Source organism: Anthonomus grandis, chromosome 2 (genome assembly GCF_022605725.1).
Source record: "Anthonomus grandis grandis chromosome 2, icAntGran1.3, whole genome shotgun sequence".
NCBI lineage: Eukaryota > Metazoa > Arthropoda > Insecta > Coleoptera > Curculionidae > Anthonomus > Anthonomus grandis.
The window spans coordinates 36,092,606-36,105,308 of record NC_065547.1 but is presented as its reverse complement, the minus strand read 5'-3'; positions in this window follow the sequence as shown (position 1 = coordinate 36,105,308).

The window sequence follows — 12,703 nt, the reverse complement described above, 5'->3', positions numbered from 1 at the left end:
ATGGAGATATACATATTGGGTGTGTTAGAAAAGTGTACATTTACTACTGAAAAAGCAGAAACTAAGATAATTGCAAAAACCGAATACTTTTACATAATAGCCAGAAAACAACTTTTCAGGAATGAACCCAAAATCCTGGCTGTTTATATAAGTCATAGGAGATATGATAGTCTATGGCTCTCTAGCGTAATGTAGATTGGTCTCTTATCAACTTACTAGAACAAAACAGCAGAACCATTAAAAAATGGCCTAATAACTGCGGGTGTTTTTAGAAGGATTGGGTTTAGCACTGTGATATTATACTAAGAAAGACAACATACACTAGAGTGTTGATGGAAAAGCTGACATTCTAATGACGGCTTCAAGAAGGATGCAGGTATCAGGGCTGGAATCTACAAGCATAAAGTAGGTAGTGCGTCTTTGAAAAACTCTATTATTGATTAATATGATCTCATTATTAAGAATACCGGGACCTAATAGACTTCAAGGGAATTACAAGATAGACAGCAAAGTCGAAGCATCAGAACGTAAGAAAAATCTAAATAATACTTGGACAGATATTTTTAAAAATTTGTCTGTTGATTGGCTTTGCTGTGCCTAGTCAACAAAGTCAACTTAAAATTAAATCGAATACACACATTTGTGTGGGATCATTTGATCATGCCAATACTGCCAAGTATGTGTGAGCCACAATAGACCACTTATAATAAACCTAACCTTTTTTGAATCTTTTCTTACAAATAGCAATTTTTACCGCTGCAGTTTGCAAACAGCAAAAATTTACCGCTGACCTAGTATCTCTTCATCGATCTTCTCATGGTTAAGCTCGAAAAACGCACACCTTGCATATTATAATATATTATGTTATCGATAAAATTATGGTTTTTACTGATTTTATATATTCTTTTTAGTTTGGCTTCACAAATATGTAATATTATCAGCTACTCTTTATCATAGAAGCGATAACTGCCATAACATTTTTCAGAATAAAGGCCTTTCATTAAATTTAAGTAATCAAAGTAATATTTTTAAATGTAAAAACTTTTGTTTTACAATAATAAAGTCAACATATTATTAATACATTTTAAGGATAAATTTTATATGTACATAAGTAATTCTCCCTATCTACTGATGATTTTATTCTAAAATCGGATGGGGTTTTTCATATGTATAATTCGAGAAATGAGTTTATAATAATAGGAAATAGAATTACTGATAACTAAGAATATTCGGACACTTACACTGAATAACAATAATTTAAGTACATAAGCACGTTTTTGCATATTTACATAAAGCTTTGTTATAGATTTACTTTTTTAGTCAAACGAAGAATGTTTTGTAAAACCATGTTCAGCCAATTTAAGAAACTGTAAGTTTTATAATGCTCTCTTGCGGAAATTTCTTGGATATATTATTAATGTCAGTGAAAACAATTCACAGAAAAACGATAAAAATAAAATACGAATATCCTATTGTGGTCAACATTGAGATATTCCAAATGGTGAGATACATAAAAGGAAACAGCTGATTTTTCCCAAAAAAAGGCGTTATAAGTGTTACTAAAATATCTATAAACTAGATTCCCACACAAAAATTAGACGCTCTCTAAAGAGGTGTTAGTTAATTGAGTGCCGATAATACAGGGTGTGAATTCTTGGGTGATTTTAAGAAGAAACGTTTCTATATCAACATATGTCCTAAACTTCTTAGTTTTTTAGCTACAAACTTTTAGAAAAAAAAAATATTATAACTTTTTATCCCTTTTAAATAATTTTGTATAAACTTCTTAAAAACATATCTATTTTTAAAATCTTCATTTATTTTAGATCATATTTAGTCAACAATTGCCATTATGAATTTGAACACATTTTTTTGTATACAAAACTAAGTTTTCTACTTTCACCAGTGATGTTCACGTAGGCCTAATATTGAATCTTTTGATTTAATAAAAAAACTGTACGCCTTTGATATAAACTTTTCTTCTTACCGAGGATTAAGACCTTGTATTATCGGTACTTAATTAATTAATACCCTGTTTGTAATATTTATATTATTTGCCTGATATTTCGTGCTGCAATGATTTTTTTATATCTTTGAATTTTAACTTAAGAGAAACTTGGAGAAGTAATTGCTAATATTAACATAAATTAAGTTTGGAGGGCGAAATTTGATGCCTCAGTTGCCAAGAAATAAAGAATATTTTTAGTGGAAAATTAAAAAATTTAAAGGGACATAACCGTCGTAAACCGAAAAAAATATGTTAATAATTATGTAAATTGATACGTGTAAACCTGTAAAAAAATTATATTTTATTATATTATATTAAAATATTTGTTTAATTATTCATTCGTAACTATAACTTACTATAGTAATAGTAAGTAATAATGTGATATAAATAAGGTTACTAACCTATTTATATCACAAAGTGAGAGCGCCAGTCCGTAGTTACAATAAGGTCCTTGTCTGAAATAAATTGAGAAAAGACCTACACAAAAATTTGGAAAAAAGAATTCGATTGGGTTGACAGAAACATTAATTTTCAAATACTACTTATCTAAGAAATTAAAATTACGCCTATAACGTCTTTAAATTATAAAAAAATTCTCTAAAACTCAATTTAACCTTTAGAATATTGAAAGGTCAAGAACATTGAAAGACTTCAAATTTTTTATCTTGCCATATTTTGTAATTTATCACCAAAATGGTCCATCATGATATAAGACATTTTGTAAATTTCCGTAAGTTTATTACTTAAATTAGTATCGTTTTTCTGTGAGGTGTTTGTAGCTGTTTTTTAGTATTTCTGTAATTCTATTTATAAAGTCTGGTTTATTTAATAAACCAGTATTTAAAAAAATCTGTTACATACATATATTATTAAAATACCGATTTACCATATACCAAATAATTTTTTTCTTGTAGGCATGTAATTGGAAATAGAAACCTACCGTTAAAAAATTGCAACTTGGTTTTTACCTTGTAATGGCTTAAGCTTAATTAATATAAGGTATATAGCTCATTAAGTACAACTTAATCGAATATTGTTTTAAAGTAACTGCAAAATTTAAAACTACATTGTAGGGGCATCAATGCATAAAGAAAATTAAACACCGAACTAGTTTTAAAAAATTGCATTCTAAACCACAGAACTTCAAAAAAAATATGGAAAACTAGTAGACAAATTTTAAAATATTATATCTAATATGAAGAGAGTCTAATGCATAAAGAACATGCGGTATAAACAGGGTGTATCATGGTCAATGTTAGGTTAGACTATTTGGAAAATTTAGCAACATACAGTATTGTGCAAAAAGATAGCAACATTTTCTGTTATATATATTTTAGTATCTATTTTATAAGTAAGGTTTATATATTATTTACAAGAATAGTTAGAGCCTGTTTATATTTTCATATTATCATATTTTTTGTATCATAATAAATAAAACACCAAATTGTTTTATGCAAATTTATTATTCAAAAATATAGCAACAAAAAATAGTTTTGATTCTAAAAAAAATTTAACCAACTAAATTAAAATAAATTCAATATTTTGTGTAGTACCCCTTCTCCTTTATAACATCTGCACATCGTCTTGGCATGGACTCAATTAATTTCATAATATAGTCATTGTTCAGTTCTTTCCAAGCCTTTTCCACTATTTCAAAAGAATATTTGTATTAGAGCATGTTAGGTGCCTGATTTTGGCGTCAATGTAATGCCATAAATTTTCTATAGGGTTTAGGTCTGGCGATTGAGATGGCCAGACTATTACATTTATTTTTTCATCGGATAGCTATCATGCTGAAATATGGCTGTTACTGGCATGACTTTATTCATATATGGCACTACATGTGTTTGCAGAATGTCTTTGTACATGAAACGATCCATTTTGCCCACTATTCTTTCTATGGGTCCCATGCCATGAGCCGAGAAACATTGTTTAATCTTTGTTCACTGGGGCGTCTGACGTACATTACTCCATCAGTCCTGAATAAATTATATTTAGATTCATCACTAAATACGACTTTCTTCCAATCAGCTACAGACCAGTGAACATGAGATTGGGCAAAGTGAGAATGAGCCTTGACGTTCTTCTTTGAGAGTAACGGTTTTTTGGCGGGGCGACGAGCAGGTAAGTTGTCATCAAGTAATCTTCTCCTTACGGTACTGGAACTGAGGTTTACTCCTCCACCCTCTTTTAATTTTGCCAAAATTTGGGAAGAAGACAAAAAAGGATTTTCTTTGGAAATTCGTAGCAGCTGCCAATCCATCCTCAAATTTGTTTTTCTGGGTCTACCAGGAATATGCGCCGGTGCAGCTGTTCCAGTTAGGCGAAATTTTTTGCAAATTCTGGATACGATTGACCTGTGAAGCCGTAAGCTACTTGCAATGTCACTCTGCCTAACACCATTTTCGTAATGCTCCACAATAATTTCTTTTACATCACCAGAGACGGTTTTTGAGCGACCCATTTTAAGTTAATTTTGAGATTCAAAAATAACAACTTTACAGCAGGTAAATCGATATTTAACTGATAAAATAAATGCGAAACAAGAATGTTGCTATATTTATGCACATTGTCTAAATAAACAAACATGGAGTTCCTTACTCTGCATTGGCATTCTTATGATATCTCGGTATATTTATAAATAATCCAGAGGCGTGTACTTAAAAGTAAAGAAATAATATGGAATAAATAAAGGAGCAAATAATATTTTTGAAAACATCACTTGTTACTATATTTATGCACAATGCTGTACATAATTTTTAGGGACGCGTCACTGCCGCTTATAGCAAAAAGTAGTATCATATTTGATATTCCGATTTTAATAAATTAACCTGTTTTAAATAAATTTATATACGTATATCTTCACAAATTTTCAACTATTAAAAAGCAGATGTCAGCTTATTAATGCACAATCCTTTATCAGACTTAGGTAGTACTCGATTATTTGGTATTCTAAATCCTATTCATAATACTTTCAGTGGTATTTTAATCAATTTGTGTATTCGAGTATTCATTACTTTTTTATATGAAGTTCTATCTTTTGTAATTTCATATTTATATATATTATATGATTATATTGATCATCAAAATTTTAAGAAAAAATTTCAACTTAGTGTCTGAAAGGATTTTAAAATGTTTAAAGATTATCCTACAATTAAACCATATTTTTTAACACAACATTTCTATTAAAAGCACCAGTAGAGCGATGGATTTCTTTTTCTGGGTTGGTGAATACCCAGAAGAAGTCAGAAGTTGGGTGGTAACATTTTTATAATAATAAATTTATTACTATCCTAGTGTAGACTAAGAATTAACTAAAATTACTCAAGTCTGACTCCGTTACAATTTTACAATTTCTTATTTAATTTTGTGCCTTTAAGTTTTGATACTAATTCATATTTTTTTACTGGGATTTTATGAGATTAGTCTTACGAAAACATCGACTTTTGGTAAAATCAGATCTCTCTTATTAGATATAAAAGAAATAAGTCGTATGTCTCTCTAATAATAGTGTTGGCATGTTATTTAGTGTTTAAAACTGCCTAATGGCTTATATTTGCAGTTTGTGTGTAATGATATTCCTTTGTAGGAATTTTCAAGACTATATAATTATGATTTATTGTTACAATACAAAACGGAAGAAGCATGTATGATAATATAGAACACTAACTAGTTAATCATTAACCCATAGTTATTGGCTTTATTTTTTTACTAATAATTTTATTATCGAGGAATGGACGTATATAAACCAGTTAAAAAATTAGGTTTTAATTATGATATTGCAACCAATTCTAAGACATTATGGATGTAGTTCTAAGAATTTATGTTTTAAAAAAATACTGAAGACCTACTACCGTTTTCCGTAGAAAATTCGAGAAAAAAAATTCAAGAGCTGCGTCGGAAGATAATCGATAAGGAGATTCGTAGAAAGATCTTCTACCTGGTTACCAAGGAGGCGTCATACCAGAAGCCAACCTTTAAGGACGCTTTGTGTTCTTTAAAGGAGGTGTTGCTTGCCGAAGAGAAGCCTAGCAATTCTTTACCTCGCGTTCGAACTGAACCTGGACCGAAGGGTGATTCGCAGCATGTTAGAAGTGCTAGGTGTATAAGTGTGGAAGTTCTGGTGTGCTGTTATACTCCCCAATATTATTCTCTGAAGAAAACCATTGATGGTTATTTCTACAAGAGGTCCAGTTGCAAGAGGATAACCTTTTGCCGGTATCGACATCTACCATCTTTGGAATCACTTCGGAAAAAAATGAGCTTAGGGAGGGGGCAGTATAAGAATATTGTAAAGACCAAAAAAACCAGCTGATTCTGCGTCATTCCAGAATGATAAAGTGGCACACCGCACGACGCCTCGAAGGTTGCCGATAATCTTTTGGAACAGCGTTCTGTCGAGTATTTAAGGAGCTGTAAAGCCAATAGCTGTCAGTTCAGTGAAGAAAAGTTTGGAATATTGGCGCAAGATTTAAATAAAACATAAATCATTGTAAATATATATTTCGAGTAGTAGGCTCTTGTTTTGATCTAGGTTTGATGGTGTGTAAATTAGTTGATGTTTCTTAATTGTTTTAATACAGACCGAAACGAATGGAAAAAACGCTACACTACATTAAATTTTTTTGCTTTTACGTCTTTAACGAACAGTTCCTTACCTATCATGAACCGATAAACGGAATAAAATAATCAAATATGTCAAATTAACTCTTCCATGCTTTTTGATATGAAATTAATAGAATCACCACTTGTAAATCTAAAATATAAAATTATTATCTTTACTCAATTTATACAATTTTATTGCCTTCATTTAGAGAATGTGTATGAAAGGAACCTTGTACTTCGTAAAGTAACATTTAAAAAATAATTTTGTGGGCAGCTATAGGCTGTTGCGCTCAATGAAAAAATCAGAGGAAAACTCATTAAGATACTCTGGTTTGAAAAATTTACCGTCACAGAATAACCAGTAGAGGTTGTCGAGGTATTAAATGCTTGTTTCTCCTATAAACATTAACGACTCTCTGGGTCATTCACAATACCTAATAATAAAGAAATATTTTACTCTGTTTTGGCGCAGTATTTAGTTGGTAACACAGCTTTATCTATGTCTGGGTTATCCTATCTCATATACCGTACTGCTTTAACCATCGCCAAACAGACATGCTATTGAGTAAACTCCTTAGCGATGCAACACATTTTGCTGAGTCAATTATGGGTTCAGTCTGCCACGTTGTCACCTAAGTTTTAGGCATCTTAAGAAGCTATACCTTTCATTATTAGTTCATCTCGGACCTTTATATATTACTTAATTATTTATTAAATAATGTGGGCGAAACATACGGACATATCAATTATATATTAAATGTATACTAAAATCATTGTAACGGATCAAAATCCTTGCAACTGTTTAACCGTATTATGTTTAGTCTTTGAATACCGTAATATATTAAAAACTTTATTAACATAATATTAGAGGCTTCTTTCACTTCTTAGTTCCAATTAAACTTAATTTAACTTTTTCGACACAATGAGAGTGAATTTGTGGCAAATAACAGAATTAGAAACCTCGAGTAGTATTTAAAAAAAATAAATCATAATGACAGTGATCTGGAAGATAAAACATCGGGTTTAAAACCACCGTCTTGTTGAAAATGAAGAGCGATAATGTATTCTGTGACATGCTCGGTATATGAACTTTTGCCCATACGAGCTGCTTTTATGGTTTTAAAACGTTTTTCGATCTTGCAGTTACTTAAATTTATGCCTATAAAATGAAAAAAGAACGGATTTACAAATAAAGGTTCTTCTTAAAGGATTAATGGGAAAAATTAAATATTTGATAATACTTTATATGAACTAGTTACCCTTTTGTAAATCATTCTCTTTGCTCTACAGCCTAATGATTTAAAATACTTTACAGCATTACTTAAAGGTAAGGACACATTTCTTCCAAATACTGGATTTACTGAAATCAACCTCACTGATTTAGTTTACTTTAGTATATGTATATTTTGTTTAACATATCCTACTTTTTACTACTGTTTCTAAATAATACTTTATATTTGGTGTTTCTTGTTTTAACAGTAACTCCGCCAACTACCATGTTATTTTCACAATTACCAAAAATAGTTTTTTTTTTTAAATAACGATTTGGTTTTTAATCGTGATGCGATTCTTATTATCCTGTTAATAAAGGTTGCTGAGTCTAAGTGTATGATAATATATCAACATTAACGTCTAAGTTCGCATATATTCAAAATAATTATTGCACAATAGTTAAGATTAAGCAAGATATTTAAACTGCAAGACCTGTCATTTTTAACCCTTAAATTTTAGAAAACGTAACCATTATGTTGAATGAAATCTAATGTTTAAAAGTTAAGTAAAGTAACAATGATTTCAAAAGAAAAATTACTTTTCATATGAAAATCTAACTTAAGCCTTAAAGGCGGGATAGATATTAGATTAAAAATCTATTTTTGTTTATATGTAATGCGAGTCCTTACCCTTAGTTTCTGTCAGAACTCAAGTCTCATCGGAATCATTGATTAAAAATATCAGAAACACAATTCACTGAAATAGCCAAACTAGACGATCGAATATAAATACTGAATATTACTTAAGATGCATTTCCGAAACTTCATAATTTATATCAATGATCTGCAAAAGTTCGATAAAGGCTTACCGGCATTGGCAAGCCAGATCTCCCGTTTTTTAAATTTGATTAGATGAGTAAGATTAGAATTCAGGTTCTATAGAATTCTTCGATGCGTCATAAATACGCGAATAAGTTTATTTTTATCTTCTTTTCAATATGGAGCATATAAGATCATATTTTCTAAATTGATATTTATTTAAAGAGTGACGTTAGACCCAACAAAATAGGTAACTTGTTCTTTGTTTTCTATGTAGTGAAACGTAGACGCATTTTTTTTAAAATACTGGACAAAGCCCGCTAAATTTTAAGATTTATTTAAAGAGAAAACAAAAGCTAAGCAGTAAATTCAACATCTAAAGCTAAACAGTCGACAACTCTGCTTTGGTGAAATGGTTAAACTCGATTTTCTTCGCGGTCTCTTAAATATGCCGGGTGACACAGAAAAAAGGGAACACTTAATAACTTTTTTACTTTTCAAGATAAACAAATGAAATTTGGTATATCAATAGAATAGTTATAAGAGCGTTTTTTGACATATTCTAATGTTTTCCACCACTTCCGGTTTAACAAGAAGTGACACCAACTTTCTTATTTTAAATGGGACACTTGGTATATTATTACGTATTTCGATAGAAAATAATATTCTAAAAGCAATGATATTATATTTGCTACCTTTTGTTTTATACTCATAGAAAAAATCATTTTTTTAAATTTTAAAATAGGATGCCAAGAATGCATTGAAAGTTTTAATTTTTAATCAAGTAATCACGGAAATATAGTTTTCATTGCATTTTATGACTTAAATCTTTTACACGCCTATTTAAAATGTCCAAACTATTAATTTTGGCATTTACTTAATTTTTTTAAATAGCACATTATTGGGAACAACCGCTTTTGAAATGCGGTTTCTTTTTCTCAATAATTTGATATGGCTGTGTTCGCGGAAAATGCCAAGGCGTCAACATCCCGGCTGAGCTTTGAGAGAAAACCGTCTCGACCGTTTTAATTGGAAAGATTGAGTTAGTTGTTCTTTTTATTTCACTATAGTTGGTAGTTGAAATAATTTTAAAACCGTCTATTCGCTCGGCAAGTTGTTATACCTACTTAAATTTGTAATCCGTTTTATATATGAAGAGTGGTCGAGCTAAATGATCTAAATATACATTTTCGTTTTTTTTCTCTCAATATATTCTATGTGCCACCGCCAATATCCTACTATGAGATCTAAGTGCCAATTTTACCCTAGGGCTTGCAAACGAAGTCCAAAGATGGGGCCACCTTTATGTCCGGCATCATATTCTTTGCTAATTGATCTAAGTGCCGGTATGCAGGTCGATATTCTTGGTTGGTTCGTCGTTAGATTCGATTGTTATTGTCTGTGTATTTATATGTTAAAGTAATTACAATGAACTCTATTGCGTTTGGCGATAATACAAATACGAAATCAAGAAGAAAAAAAAAGAGTGAAACTAGATTGAGTGGAAAATCTTATGTTACACAAAAATCAAAGCTGCAAAAACCTGGAAAAGCCGTTCCCAAAAATGAGGTTAGTACGAGATTTTTAACGTTATTTCACTTGAAATTTTAGACCGCTCGCGGCGCAAATCTTTGTAGCCGATAGTTACATTACCCTGAGATTTTTTTAATTTCAGATCACCTGTAAATGTAAATTTAGCTGTAGGGATGTGATTGATATGAAAGTTAAGCTTTTCGATCTATACCATGGCCTTAAACTCAACGAGCAAGGCAGCTATCTCATGGGATTATTGCAAATTTTACCAGTCCAACGTCGCCAAAGCAGACGACAATGTACCATAGCTTTTGCTGTTCCAGATAGGCAAGGTAAAAAAACGTTTTTGGAAATATTTGATATCAGTCCGTAAAAGATTACCATGCTTGTTAGGCGTAAAAAGGAGGGGCATACAACCTTCAAGGATAAACGAGGAGGTTGTAAAAATTCAAGTACACTCTTCATGATAGACAGATGGTAAAAGACCACATCAACAGCTTTCCGAGGGACGAGAGCCACTACAGCCTTTCAAAAAGTGAAAAAGAATATCTCAGTCCGGACCTTAATGTCTATAAGCTATTCAACGCTTTTAAAATAAAACATCCTGGTTGCACTATAACATACAATTTCTATAGAAGAGTTTTTATAAAGGATTTTTCAAATCTTTCTTTTAGAAGACCTAGAGTTGATACGTGCAAAACTTGTGATTTACTTTTTTTTAAGAAGCAAGGACATAGACCTTAATGTATCAAGAAAAGCTAAAAACGGGCTGAAGTTGCATCATAGAAGAACAGATAAAGCTCTAAAGGTCATTCCAGAAGACAGTGCGAGTAGTACTCTTCCAGGTAGCGATACCTGTACCATGGATCTACAAAAAGTTTTTTTCCTACCAAAATTAACGCATAGTAGTATGTATTACAGCCGCCAGTTGTCATGCTACAATTTTGGAATACATGTGCAAGATACGTCAGGTGGGATAATGTGCATCTGGCATGAAGGACTGTCGGGCCGAGGTGGTAACCAAATGGCATCATGTCTTCTACAAGCCTTGAACACAGGTCAGCTTTCAACTTATAAGCGAAAACTATGTATATGGAGTGACAACTGCGCAGGGCAAATAAAAAACCGAATGTTCATTTTCTTATACATTTTATTAGTAGCCAATGGACATTTTGACACCATCGACCATAAATTTTTAGTTTCCGGCCATAGTTTTTCGTCTTCAGATAGAGATTTTGCCCTTATCGAGAAACAAGCAAAACGTTCTAAGCTTCAGACAGTAAACGATGTCAAAACGGCAATTGCGGCTGCTAGATCTTCCAGGCCATACAGACTCTTAGATATGGGTGAATGTACTTTTTTTGATTTTGATAAACTATCATCAAAACTTATAAATACAACTAAACTAGGCATTACACAAGCGTCGTGGTTACGTGTGACGAAAGAAGAGCCCGGCATAGTATTGTACAAGAAAAATTTCAGTGACTTAATAGGATGGGAGGATGCCGTGTATTAAAAAAGGGTGTGACTGTGCAAAATTTAAAGTCGGTTGAGCTATTAGCCTTGCCTGGTGTTGAGCAAATAAAGGAAAGTAAGAAAAAAGACCTTCGCGCAATGCTAAAGTACATTGGTCAGGACAATAGGGCATTTTTTACCACTATTTTAGATTTTTAATCATTTATTATTTTTGTGGACTTAGATTTTTTCCGTTATTTCTTCACTTATTTTGCTTTATGAAGTTTCTTGGATGTCTTACCACAGAACATTTGTTTTAGTTTATCTCTGTGTTTGTTAATAAAGCCAATTGTCCATAAAAAAATTACATTTGTTTTATTTTCAAGTTCTTATTTGTCAAGTTTTCTTTGGTTTCTAGCAATTTTTAATTTTGGCACTTAGCTCGACCACTCTTCATATATATAACTCTCATTTAATTTTAAATAAACCATTCTGACCAAAATTTATTGTTTTAATTGTCTGAGAGATTTACCCAAAATGTCCTACAATAGAATATGTCAAAAAATGCTCTTATAACTATTCTATCGATATACCAAATTTCATTTGTTTATCTTGAAAAGTAAAAAAGTTATTACGTCTTCTCTGTTTTCTGTGTAAGCCGGTATACTAAACATTTAAGGATTATTCATTTGTTCTTTATGATCCTCGCTATGTTATTCTGGTATGACATATCATTTCCAAATCAGAAAATCCGCTATATATGTTTTTTTTTCAACTTTCTCTTGTCTCCTGAACTTTTCCTAAGGAAGACAGTAATGATATTTTATTTTTTTAATATCTATGTCATACATATGCCTATGCATATAAAAATCACTCGTAGTTTTTTTCTTAATCCTATTACTATATAACGAAGTTTGGTTTCCTTAACTTTATGCATATTTTTCTATTTCTCCCATATGGTATCCGATTTCATCCAGCCATTAATGCCGTGAATAGCCTCTAAGAATCGTCCCTTAAAGGGTTTAGGAACGAATTTTCGTATGAATTTCGTATGACGTTTACTGCGTCAAGA